Consider the following 13,798-nt stretch of genomic DNA (forward strand, 5'->3'; position numbering starts at 1 on the left):
ACTTCAGATGTGCGATGGAACAGAGCTCCCTCTCATGTGATCAGAGCATGGTCAGGTCATGGTAGACCTGACTAATTCCTGTCTCCTTCGGCCCCACTTCACAGTAGAGGCATCTGACAAGGTTCTACAGACTGTTGACATCTAGTGGAAGCCGTAGGAAGTGCAAACATATCCATATCCCACTGTGTATTCAATAGGGGCTGGGTTGGAAATCGACCAACCTCAGATTTCCTACTTCCTGTTTGGATTCTCAGGTTTTTGCCTGCCATATGAGTTCTGTTATACTCACAGACATCATTCAAACAGTTCTAGACACTTCAGAGTTTTCTATCCAATACTACTAATAATAATATGCATATATTAGCATATGGAACTGAGGAGCAGGCAGTTTAGTATGGGCACCTCTGGGCACCTTTCATCCAAGCTACTCAATACTGCCCCTGCAGCCATAATTAAAAGACCTTCGCTTGAAAAACTAGAAAAAGTGGCAATAGTACTGTTTGTCCATCTCGAGATCCCGTAGTCAGTATACACTTCCTCAAAATGGTCACAATAAATCTACGATAACTCAAGAAATCTGTCATTAATTTTGACGTTTTTGCAGAGATCTTAGTCGTGCAATTTTATATCGAACTAAGATGTTTGGTGCAGTATTTCTCAATGAAAAAAATGTGCATGACAAGTCGTCTCTCGTTGAAAGACAACAAATACTTTATTGAAGAATCCCTACTGTTGACCAATCACCGATGAAGGGGCATAGACTTTGGCTCCGAACTTAGGTTTGCCTCGGGAAAAAATGGTGTGCCCGAACAGCTGAAAAGCCGTCACCGAAGTCCAAAACAAACAAACAACCTTACAATGTCGTCATAATATATGCCTTAACAGTACACAACCCCCACAGTGCCATGCAGCCATATCGGTCTCCCCACCTTTACTTGTCCTTACTTTTTCTGTTCTTAGTGGTATTCCATGGTGGGTCTGACTACACCAGTCCTAACATCCATCTACATCGAATTTTCAGTTAGGCTAGTCTCCCATTGACCTCAATGCATGCCTAGGGAAGAGCAGTGCCATTCATCCATCCCTTTGGGCTGGCCGCTGTTCAATCAGAGGCTAATCTGGCACTGCATGGACCCATTGAGTAGTTTACCAAATATAAACGTACCATGTAAAGTCAATCAATCAAATGTATTTATAAAGCCCTTTTTACATCAGCTGATGTCACAAGTGCTATACAGAAACCCAGCCTAAAACCCCTAATAGCAAGCAATGCAGGTGTAGAAGCATGGTGGCCAGGAAAAACTCCCTAGAAAGGAAGGAACCATAGAAGAAATCTAGAGAGGAACCAGGCTATGAGGGGTGGCCAGTCCTCTTCTGGCTGTGCAGGGTAGAGATTATAACAGTACATGGCCAAGATGTTCAAACGTTCATAGATGACCAGCAGGGTCAAATAATAATCAGTGGTTGTAGAGGGTGCAACGGGTCAGCACCTCAGGAGTAAATGTCCGGTCATTCAGAGTTCGAGACAGCAGGTGCAGTAGAGAGAGTTGAAAACAGCAGGTCCGGGACAAGGTAGCACGTCCGGTGAACAGGTCAGGGTTCCATAGCCGCAGGCAGAACAGTTGAAACTGGAGCAGCAGATAAATCCGGTGAACAGGTCATAGTTTATTTCTCTCAAATTTTGTGCACACATTTGTTTATATCACTGTTAGTGAGCAGTGCCAAAATCCTTTGCCAAAATAATCCATCCACCTGACAGGTGTGGCACATCAAGAAGCTGATATAAACATCATGATCCTTACACAGGTGCACCTTGTGCCTGACAATATTGGCACCTTAAAATGTGCAGTTTTTTTTCGCACAACACTGCAACAGATGTCTCAAGTTTTGAGGAAGTGTGTAATTGGCATGCTGACTGCAGGAACGTCCACCAGAGCTGTTGCAAGAATTTAATGTCCATTTCTCTACCATAAGCTGCCTCCAACGTCGTTTTAGAGAACTTTAGAGGACTCGCAAACGCACACCACCTGTGACCACGCCAGCCCAGGACCTACACATCCGGCTTCTTCACCTGTGCCATTGACTGAGGGGAAGGGTGATAAGGAGTGTTTCTGTCTTTTAATAAAGCCCTTTTTGTGGGTAAAAACTCATTCTGACTGGCTGATCCCTTGCTCCCCATTGGGTGGGCCTATGCTACCTCAGTATAGCTACCTTTTTAAGACTCTCTGAAGTCCCTTTGTCCTGTGTAAAACGGTCTGGAGATTTTGGCTTCTTCTCCAATTCTAGCGAGGAAGTGGACATTTTAAACATGCTCCTTGTTCTGATAGGTTCCTGGAGAACCAGAACATGATCCCTTGACATTCCCGCTGTCAAGGTCACAAGAGGGTGTGTTTGCTGTGTGTTTGTCTGTGTATGGCACACAGTGAATGTCTATTGTTCTCTTGGGACCGATTTGGGAGAGATAGGTGGTGGATGATTTGAATGGGAGAGATGGCTGAGGTGGTGGATGATTTGAATGGGAGAGGTGGTGGTGGATTTGAATGGCTCTGACATGGAGTGCTGGCTGGGTGAGTTGGACAGACGGAGCACGCAAGAAAACAGCACAGACGTGATGTGACTCAGAGGAAATAGAGAGGAACTGAGCTATCCCAAATGCTGTCAATCCATGACTTCAGCAGAATGTCTCTCAGTAGTTCAGCCAGAATCCACACTCAGTGTCAGAGGGTGGTGACTGACCTGCCCGTCACTGACTGTCCTGCCCTGCCCGTCACTGACTGACTGTCCTGCCCTGCCCGTCACTGACTGACTGTCCTGCCCTGCCCGTCACTGACTGACTGTCCTGCCCTGCCCGTCACTGACTGACTGTCCTGCCCTGCCCGTCACTGACTGACTGCCCTGCCCTGCCCTCACTGGCTGACTGCCCTGCCCTGCCCTCACTGGCTGACTGCCCTGCCCTGCCCTCACTGGCTGACTGCCCTGCCCTGCCCTCACTGGCTGACTGCCCTGCCCTGCCCTCACTGGCTGACTGCCCTGCCCTGCCCTCACTGGCTGACTGCCCTGCCCTGCCCTCACTGGCTGACTGCCCTGCCCTGCCCTCACTGGCTGACTGCCCTGCCCTGCCCTCACTGGCTGACTGCCCTGCCCTGCCCTCACTGGCTGACTGCCCTGCCCTGCCCTCACTGGCTGACTGCCCTGCCCTGCCCTCACTGGCCGACTGCCCTGCCCTGCCCTCACTGGCCGACTGCCCTGCCCTCACTGGCCGACTGCCCTGCCCTCACTGGCCGACTGCCCTGCCCTCACTGGCCGACTGCCCTGCCCTCACTGGCCGACTGCCCTGCCCTCACTGGCCGACTGCCCTGCCCTCACTGGCCGACTGCCCTGCCCTCACTGGCCGACTGCCCTGCCCTCACTGGCCGACTGCCCTGCCCTCACTGGCCGACTGCCCTGCCCTGACCTCACTGGCCGACTGCCCTGAATCAAAATTAATCTTTGGCAATAAATCCCACCAAGCAGGCTATTCTTCATGTTCCTGGGGATATGTCTCTGAGCATGGCAATTTAATGTGCTCAGCAGTAATGCAATTAAATCATTAAACAGTTCTGTGATTTAAATGCATGGATATTCAGGTGACTTACTGATGAAAGCTGTGTCGAGAAGTTCACATGTTCTGTTGAGGGAGCATGATTGGGGGAGGTGGGACATGAATCCAAGCTGAGGAGTTTTATTACCTTACTCTTCGTGCTGCTGTTCAAATACACTGAAACACCAGGATCAGGGGAAATGGGGTGACGACTGAAAAGTGTGTCTGCAGTGTTTATTTCGACAAAACTCCTGTCATTCAAGCGAAGAAACAGTGCATGGTCAGGGGTTTGCTGTTCAGCAGTGCTAGAGCTCCCGGTTGCTATAGGAACCACTTGGCTGCCACTCCAAGCCCAGTAACCATAGAGATGGAACACATGACATCAGCCCCAGAGCTAGAGCAGTCCTGTGGTTACATCACTGCAGTGCCACCGACCTCTGCAAGGGTTTTCTCTGTGTGGGAGAGAGGAAACATCTTCGAGTATGGGAACACAAATCATATCAGAAACTGTATGTTTAGCAAGATGATAATAAATTAAATCTAATTTTATATGTCACATGCGCCGAGTACAACCAGTGTAGACAGTGAAATGCTTACTTACAAGCCATTAACCAATGCAGTTTTAAGAAAATACCAACAAAAAAAAGCAAGATAAGAATGACAAATAATAAACAGTAAAATAACAATAGCGGGAATATGTACAGGGGGTACTGGTGTCGAGGTAATATGTACATGCAGGTGGAGTTATTAAAGTGACTATGCATAGATGATAACAGAGTAGCAGCAGTGTAGAAGGGGGGGGGGGGGGGGCAATGCAAATAGTCTGGTTAGCCATTTGATTAATTGTTCAGGAGTCTTATGGCTTGGGGGGTAGAAACTGTTTAGAAGCCTCTTGGACCTAGACTTGTCACTCCGGCACCGCTTGCCATGCGGTAGCAGAGAGAACAGTCCATGACCTAGGGTGGCTGGAGTCCTGAACAATTTTTAGGACCTTCCTCTGACACTGCCTGGTATAGAGGTCCTGGATGGCAGGATGCTTGGCCCCAGTGATGTACTGGGCCGTACGCACTACCCTCTGTAGTGCCTTGTGGTTGGAGGCCGAGCAGTTGCCATACCAGGCAGTGATGCAACCCGTCAGGATGCTCTCGACGGTGCAGCTGTAAAACCTTTTGAGGATCTGAGGACCCATGCCAAATCTTTTCGGTCTCCTGAGGGGGAATGGGTTTTGTCGTGCCCTCTTCACGACTGTCTTGGTGTGCTTGGACCATGTTAGTTTGTTGATGATGTGGACGCCAAGGAACTCTCAACCTGGTCCAGTCATGAGTGAACATGGAGTACAGGAGGGGACTGAGCACACACCCCTGAGGGGCCCCCGTGTTGAGGATCAGCGTGGCGGATGTGTTGTTACCTACCCTTACCACCTGGGGGTGGCCCGTCAGGAAGTCCAGGATCCAGTTGCGGAGGGAGGTGTTTCGTCCCAGGTTCCTTAGCTTAGTGATGAGCTTTGAGGGTGCTATGGTGTTGAGCGCTGAGCTGTAGTCAATGAATAGCATTCTCACACAGGTGTTCCTTTTTGTCCAGGTGTGAAAGGGCAGTGTGGAGTGCAATAGAGATAGCATCATCTGTGGATCTGTTGGTGTGGTAATGCAAATTTGAGTGGGTCTTGGGTTTCTGGGATAATGGTGTTATGAGCCTTGACCAGAATTTCAAAGCATTTCATGGCTACGGACGTGAGTGCTACAGGTCGGTAGTCATTTAGGCAGTTTACCTTAATGTTCTTGGGCACAGGAACTATGGTGGTCTGCTTGAAACATGTTGGTATTAGACTCCGACAGGGAGAGGTTGAAAATGTCAGTGAAGACACTTGCCAGTTGGTCAGTGCATGCCCAGAGTACATGTCCTGGTAATCCGTCTGGCCCTGCGGCTTTGTGAATGTTGACCTGTTTAAGGGTCGTACTAGGGTTGCAAAGGGTCGGAAACCTTCCTGCTTAAAATTTTGCTTAAAATCATCAAGAAAGTTTACTCTTTTTTTTGTGGGATATTCTAGGTCTTGTGGCATATTTTGGTTAAACTATCCCCAATTCAATGGAATTGCAACCCTCTGCATGCACAGTGCATTCTTCCATCACGTGCAGTACACTCTTCCATCACATGTACAGCCGATTCTCAAGATCTTGAACGCTAATGAGATGCTATTGAGCCTACACTACTACACTGTCTGAGCCAAGGACTACATGCTTTCTGGTAAGTTTTGATTACAATACTGGGTGGGGTGAATATATTTTATGTGACATACAGGATTTTTTGTTAACTAGTAAATAGGAGCCTACAGCAAAGTGTGTTTTTAAATCATTTCTAACTTGTTAACAATTTCTTCTAGTTCGTTTTTTCTACCATGTGGGTTTTAGCTTGCTTGAGCCTGCTATAACTGAGTGTTAATTCACCCGTTTCCATACATGTTTCATTTGATAAATTTATCTTACAAAGGAGTTGTTTAATCTAACTGCTGAACTATTTAGAATTGTATTTTTTTTTACCAATTTAAAAAAAATCTTTACAGGAATATGCCTGATGTGTGGAGACATTTCACTGCAGCTAATGTAGAAGGAAAAGCTGTGTACATTTGCAAATACTGTGCCAAATCATATGTGAAGAATGCAACAAGGATGCAGAATCATCTGGCCAAGTGCATGAAGTTCCCTCAGCGCTCACAACAAGCAACCTCTGACAAAGTCCCTCTACTTCTATTCAAGGTGAAAATGATGAATCAGACACCTTATCGATAGCAACAGCTCATGGTCCTCCTGGAATCAAAGTTGTTTTACTCAATGGAGGAACGTAGTAGGAGAAATCACGATGAATCTTGCTCGAGCTGTGTATGCAACTGGTTCCCCTCTGATGCTCACAGGCAATGTGTATTGGAAGAGATTTCTGAACGTTCTTCGCCCAGCATACACCCCTCCAACCAGACATGCTTTATCTACTCATTTGCTGGATGCAGAGTTCAAGTGAAGGTCAAGCAAATCATAGAGAAAGCAGACTGTATTGCAATCATCTTTGATTGTTGATCGAATGTTCGTGGGCAAGAAATAATTAACTACATAATCTCCACCGCTCAACAAGCATTCTACAAGAGCACAGACACAAGGAACAACAGAAACACCAGTCTCTCCATTGCAGATGAGCTGAAGGCAGTCATCAATGACCTTGAACCACAGAAGGTATTTGCACTGGTGAGACAATGCTGCTAACATAAAGGCTGCTTGGTCTAAAGTGGAGGAGTCCTACCCTCACATCACACCCATTGGCTTTGCTGCTTATGCATTGAATCTGCTCCTCGAGGACATCATGGCACTGAAAACAATGGATACACTCCATAAGAGAGCCAAAGAAATGGTTAAGTATGTGAAGGGTCATCAAGTTATAGCAGCAATCTACCTCACCAAGCAAAGTGAGAAGAATAAGAGCACCACATTGAAGCTGCCCAGCAACACCCGTTGGGGTGGTGTTGTCATCATGTTTGACAGTCTCCTGGAGGGGTAAGAGTCTCTCCAAGAAATGGCCATGTCACAGTCTGCCGACATGGACAGCCCCATCAAGAGGATCCTCCTGGATGATGTATTTTGGGAGAGAGTGGTACGCAGCCTGAAACTCCTGAAACCTATAGCTGTAGCCATTGCACGGATTGAGGGAGATAATGCTGTCCTGTCTGATGTTCAGACTCTGCTTGCAGATGTAAGAGAAGAAATCCGTACTGCCCTGCCCACTTCACTGCTCCAAGCAGAGGAAACTGCAGTTCTGAAATACATCAAAAAGCGTGAAGACTTCTCCCTGAAGCCTATACACGCCGCAGCGTACATGTTGGACCCCAAGTATGCTGGCAAGAGCATCCTGTCTGATGCAGAGATCAACAAGGCCTATGGTTTCATCACTACCGTGTCTCGCCACCTTGGCCTGGATGCGGGCAAGGTTCTTGGCAGTCTGGCGAAGTACACTTCCAAGCAAGGGCTTTGGGATGAACATGCAATATAGCAGTTGTGCCAACATATCTTATCAGCCACCTGGTGGAAGGGACTTTGTGGATCTGAGGCTCTTTCCTCTGTGGCCTCCATCATCCTCCAAATTCCACTAACTTCAGCCACCTCAGAGCGCAACTGGTCCTTGTTTGGGAACATGCACACCAGCGCACGCAACAGGCTGACCAATAATAGGGTTGAAAACTCGGTAGCCATATGGGAAAAGTTGAGGCTTTCTGAGCCTGACAACGAGCCATCCTCAACAAGGTTGGACAGTGAAGATGAGGCCTCAAAGTCTGATGTTCAAGAGGTGGACATTGAGGAGGTCCAGGGAGAAGACAAGGAAGCCTGAGCGGAAGACAATCAAAGCTTTAGTTTCTAGACTATCATTTTACAGATGCATGTTGAAAATGTTTTTGGGAGATGCGATGGATCATTGGGGATCATTCCATTTTCCCTTTTGTTGTTTAGTGAAATCATCCCATGTGAGGAGTCAACTCAAGTTCCATTTGTAACAATTTTTTTATTTTTCTGTTGATTTAAAAAAAAATAATTAGCAATTTTGTCTACTTATAAGGTAAAGGTTTGTTTGTCTCCATATGATATGGAAAATATATCCAATGCAAAAAACATCTACATTTAAATGGTAATATTAATTTGCATATATTTCAGTTAATTCCCACAAAGTTTCCACCTTTGAATATTCCCCAAAATGTGCAACCCTAGGTCTTACTCACATCAGCTGCAGAGACTGTGATTACACAGTCGTCTGGAACAGCTGATGCTCTCATGCATGTTTCAGTGTTACTTGCTTCGAAGCGAACATAGAAGTTATTTATCTCTTCTGGTAGGCTCATGTCACTGGGCAGCTCTCGGCAGTGCTTCCCTTTGTAGCCCTGCCACATCCGACGAGCGTTGGAGCCGGTATAGTACTATTCGATCTTAGTTCTGTATTGAAGCTTTGCCTGTTTGATGGTTCATCGGAGGGCATAGCGGGATTTCTTATAAGCTTCCGGGTTAGAGTCCCGCTCCTTGAAAGCGGCAGCTCTACCCTTTAGCTCAGTGCGAATGTTGCCTGTAATCCTTGGCTTCTGGTTGGGGTATGTACGTACGTACAGTCACTGTGGGGACGACGTCCTCGACGCACTTATTGATAAAGCCAGTGACTGATGTGGTGTACTCCTCAATGCCATCGGAAGAATCCCGGAACATATTCCAGTCTGTGATAGCAAAACAGTCCTGTAGTTTAGCATCTGCTTCATCTGACCACTTTGTCATAGACTGGTGCTTCCTGCTTTAATTTTTGCTTGTAAGCAGTAATCTAGTCTCATTTATTTTATTTTATTTCACCTTTATTTGACCAGGGTGGCCAGTTGAGAACAAGTTCTCATTTTACAACTGCGACCTGGCCAAGATAAAGCAAAGCAGTGCGACACAAACAAAAGAGTTACACATGGAATAAACAAACATACAGTAATTAACACAATGGGGGAAAAAATAATATATACAGTGTTTGCAAATGAGGTGAGATACGGGAGGTAAGGCAATAAATAGGCCATAGTGGCGAAACAATTACAATTTAGCAATTAAACATTGGAGTGATAGATGTGCAGAAGATGAATGTGCAAGTAGAGATACTGGGGTGCAAAGGAGCAAAAAGAAACAGTATGGGGATGAGATAGTTGGATGGGCTATTTACAGATGGGCTATGTACAGGTGCAGTGATCTGTGAGCTGCTCTGACAGCTGGTGCTTAGAGTTAGTGAGGGAGCTATGGGTCTCCAGCTTCAGTGATTTTTGCAATTCGTTCCAGTCATTGGCAGCAGAGAACTTGAAGGAAAGGCGGTCAAATGAGGAATTGGCTTTGGGGGTGACCAGTGAAATATATCTGCTGGAGTGCAGATACGAGTTGGTGCTGCTATGGTGACCAGTGAGCTGAGATAAGGTGGGGCTTTACCTAGCAAAGACTTATAAATGACCTGGAGATAGTGGGTTTGGCTTTGGATTACGTTGGTAGTGCAGTCGTGATGGATCGGCGGGGCTCCGTGTCGGCAATAAAAGGGGTCCAGGCCAATTGGCATTGTAGCCCAAGGAGTGGCTGATGGACCTCTTTAGCTAGCTGGGAGATGGGCCTAGCATAGGTTAGCTACAGGCTAATTGGTGCTTGCTTCGGGACAGAGACGTTAGCCAGGAGAAGCCAATTTGGATAGCAGCTAGCTAGCTGTGATGATCCAGGTGAAGAGTTTCAGAGCTTGTGGTAGGAATCCGGAGATATGGAGGAAAAACTACTTTTCCCATAGTGCCCCATATTCCTAATGAGTAAATTGTTACATGATTAATTTAATCGAGTAACAATTAAACATAGTTGGTTGATGAAATAAATTAGTCATCAGATTAATGAGTCACGACAGCACACACACGTAAGCAATGAGCAGAGCTGGGGCAGACAGTGTTTTGTCATGCTAATGTCAGCGTGCAATCAAAGTGGGCAGAGGATGATGGAGTCAGGGACCAGGTGTGTGAGGAGGCAGGTGTTATTCCTGAACACAAACCCTGTGATATTTATAGCCTGGTGTGGGTGAGGCGTGATGGGCACAGACAGGCACACTGCTCCCTCTGACGCCATAGGACAGACCACTGACAGGACAGGCTGGAATAGCTCAGCCTAGCCGACCCACTCAACACCATTGTGCTGACCTGAACTGTAAAGTGGGTGTTGCTGCGTAGGGTCAACTAGTGGCCTAGCTTACGCAATGTCATTTGTGGGTCGGCAACCCCTTCCTCCGACTTGACATCGGAAAGTCTACCCGTCTCCTCTCCTTGCAATGAGAGAATTCGTTCTCACTGAACCCTCCCTGACTAGCACCAAAAGCTCAGCCTTTAGGGCTTTCTCAGGGATGATGAATCCATAATGGTCAGCTATAGCTAAAAGGTCTACTTTACGAAACCTCACCAAACAATCAACAGAGGGCGCTTCAAAAAACGTGGAGATGGCTGAGGCAGCCATCTTGTACACACAAACTAAACAAGTCATCCAAACTCACAACCTACCATCACTAACCACAGAGAGCTCAGTGCAGCAGGGTCCGGTGGGTTTAATGGAATCCCGGATGAGCCCCCATTATGTTACGCACGCCTCTGAGAAGAGGGAACGCAACACCCTGTGAAGTGGAAGAGGTATGGACCGTAGGTGTGAGAAAGGACGACAAAAGGAAGAATAGACCGTTTACTAGGATTTTATTCCTTTACACGGTAATATGGGGAAAAGGGTCTGGATGGAACCAAAGCAAAGAAAGTAAATGTCAAAGCTCCCCCTCTCCTATCTAACCTGCCTACCCACTACTTACCTAACTTAGCACCCCCTGGTGCACTAACCAAAATACAGGGGGTGGTCCACCCAGGTCTTACCTAGTGTTCCTAGACAGTGAATGTACTACGGGTATATGTATGCCCGTGGGCCTCTTGCCTAAGCACTCCCTAGGTGCCTTCCCCTTCCCCCCTGGGAACAAATGAAACAGAATATCAAACAATATCTCAAACTAAGAAACAAAGGACATCCAAAAAGCTCTCTGAGCAACAGTCTCACACAGAACATACCAACTGCTCCCAGCAACAACTAACACAGTACATACCAACGACCAACATGCTATAACCCTCAGCCATCAACCTCCTCTCTCAGCAATGATCTATATCACATTCAATCTCTCCAGCAATGATCTCAGCCTGCAATGATCTAAGCCTGCCTATGATCTCTCTCTGCAATCTCTCTCTCACAATCAATCTTTCTGCAATGATCTCAGCCTGCCTATGATCGCTCTCTTCTGAACAACAGAACACTGGCTTTTATAGCTTCAGAAGGCATTGGTAATTAGAGACAGCTGCGTCTTGACGAGAGGGCGGGGTCAGCTCTCCAATCATCAATTGGGGCCGACCAATCAGCTGCTTGGGGAGAATTTCAGGAAGCCATCTCCTGAAACACACACACTCAAATACAAACTACAACACAGAAACTGGGGAACGTAACATTCTACATGTCATTGGAATGACAGGTCTTTGCAGCCGATGGCATGTTTTCATTGCCTCAAACATCAAGAATACTGACAGCCGAGAGGTACTTAGTACCTCTGCCCAAGGTGTCGGCAGTACATTTTTTGTTCATCACATAGCACAGATCGGCCTTCAGCCTTGTTAAAATACTCCAGACCAGAAGGTGACAGTACCATTGCCAAGCTATGTTTGGCTTGTGCCTTTGTAGATGGCTAATGTTAGCTAGCTAGAAAGCTAGGTCGAATGTGTAGTAAGCCCTTGTTTATACTAGCCAGATGGCCACAACTAGATAACTAGCATAATTTAAATCACAATGGATACATTTTTTTATGAAGCAGCTGCTTGTCAGCTGTTGAGTAGCTAGCTAGCTATGTTGTGCTAACTGGCAAATGGCAACGCTAACTAGGAAGTTAACTGGCGCTGGACGTATGGGATAATGGAGAGTGAATTCAATTATTTCTTTATCTTGCTAGCTTGCTAAATCATTTAGTGTTGATTACATTGTGCTGCACTTACCACCCCATTCATTTCATATGAAGTGTGTGTGGCTGCTAACTATAGCTAGCTAACTAATGAGCAAGTGTACATTATCAAACCTAACAAAACATGCTTCTTCAAGCACATTACTCCTTAGCTAGACTTAAAAGATGTAAAGGCTTGCTCCAGAAAAACAATATGTATTATGCAGCTTTGTTTTATGCTGAACAAAAACGCAACATGTAAAGTGTTGGTCCCATGTTTCATTAGCTAAAATATATAATCCCAGACATTTTCCAAATGCACAAAAAGCATATTTTTCAAATAAATGTTGCACTAATTTCTTTACATCCCTGTTAGTGAGAATTTTCTCATTTTCCAAGATAATCCATCCATCTGAAAGGTGTTGCATATCAAGAAGCTGATTGAATGAAATTATCATTACACAGGTGCACCTTGTGCTGGGGACAAAAGGCCACTCTAAAATGTGCAGTTTTGTCACAACACAATGCTACAGATGAGGGAATGAGCAATTCACATGCTGACTACAGGAATGGCCAACAGAGCTGTTACCAGAGAATTGAATGTTCATTTCTCGATCATAAGCTGTCTCCAGTGTCGTTTTACAGAATTTGGCAGTACATCCAACTGGCCTCACATCCACCGACCACATGTAACCAGGCCAGCCCAGGACCTCCACATCCGGCTTTTTCACATACGGGATCGTCTGAGGAGGGGGAGGGAGGGTGCCCAGTGGGTGGAACTATGCCTTCCCAGGCCCACCCATTACTGCACCTCTGCCCAGTCATGTGAAATCCATAGATTAGGGCCTAATTAATTCATTTCAATTGACTGATTTCCTTCTATGAACTGTAACTCAGTGAAATCGTTTAAATTGTTGCATTTCTATTTTTCTTCACTATAGTTAGGCCTGCTGAAAAGGGGGTGGATTACACCGGAAAAAGTGTCCTCCCTTTTTTTGTTGTCAATCCTTTCGGCTCCCCTCTCGCGGACGTCCATGCTCTCTGATTAGCTCAGTCAAATTGTCGTTGGGGCAGGCCAATTCTACATGTTCTAAATGTCCTGTTCGCCAATACTAGGTCGATTACCCAGCAGGCCATCAAGACAGTTTTTGGGTGATGCTTTCCTTTCAGTACCTCTCGGTCGTCAGCTGTATGTTTTCTTGCAGTACCTCTTGGCCGTCTGTTTTCTCGGTGTGTCTGACCTCGTTAAGCGACAAAGTATGCTTGGTGTGTGTGATATGTTCTTACCGGTCAGGTTTGGCCAAAGGAATTAAAGCTGCGCCATTCATAATCTTGGAGTAGGCCAGTGACTGTCTCTGGATATCACTAGCTAACATGGAGAAAGGAGAGCACCATATATTTTTACAACAATGGGTCTCCACACTACACCACCTGCTTCTCCGATACCCACTTGACACAATATTGGCTGTTCTTCTGATCAGATCATTCCGGCAAAGCTAAGATCGAAGGCACTGCTATGGTGCTCAAAATCAGATGTAATGATTTAGATAGTTTGGCCTGTTTCCCCAAATAGCACCTGTAACATTGTGGCCACCCAAAAAGTATCATACTCAAGAGACAAAGAGCACAGACATATGCAGAAGAAAATGAAACGTCCCATGTGTAAAGGACTAGCCTAGATAAGTGGAAAATGTT

General features: G+C 46.2%; 1 protein-coding gene across 7 annotated transcripts in view; it reads left to right on the forward strand.

The window, feature by feature from the left end:
- LOC120046809 (protein phosphatase 1B-like) overlaps positions 1–13,798 on the forward strand; it is a 52,109-nt gene that overhangs the window by 11,824 nt on the left and 26,487 nt on the right. Inside the window, exon 1 of one of the 7 annotated variants that reach the window (XM_038992326.1) lies at positions 5,774–5,824. The exons of the other annotated variants lie outside the window; for them this stretch is intronic. The gene's annotated coding sequence lies outside the window, so the exon portion shown is untranslated. Of the gene's footprint in view, positions 1–5,773; positions 5,825–13,798 lie in introns of those variants that run through there. 7 annotated transcript variants of the gene reach the window in all.

This window comes from Salvelinus namaycush, chromosome 4, assembly GCF_016432855.1.
Source record: "Salvelinus namaycush isolate Seneca chromosome 4, SaNama_1.0, whole genome shotgun sequence".
NCBI lineage: Eukaryota > Metazoa > Chordata > Actinopteri > Salmoniformes > Salmonidae > Salvelinus > Salvelinus namaycush.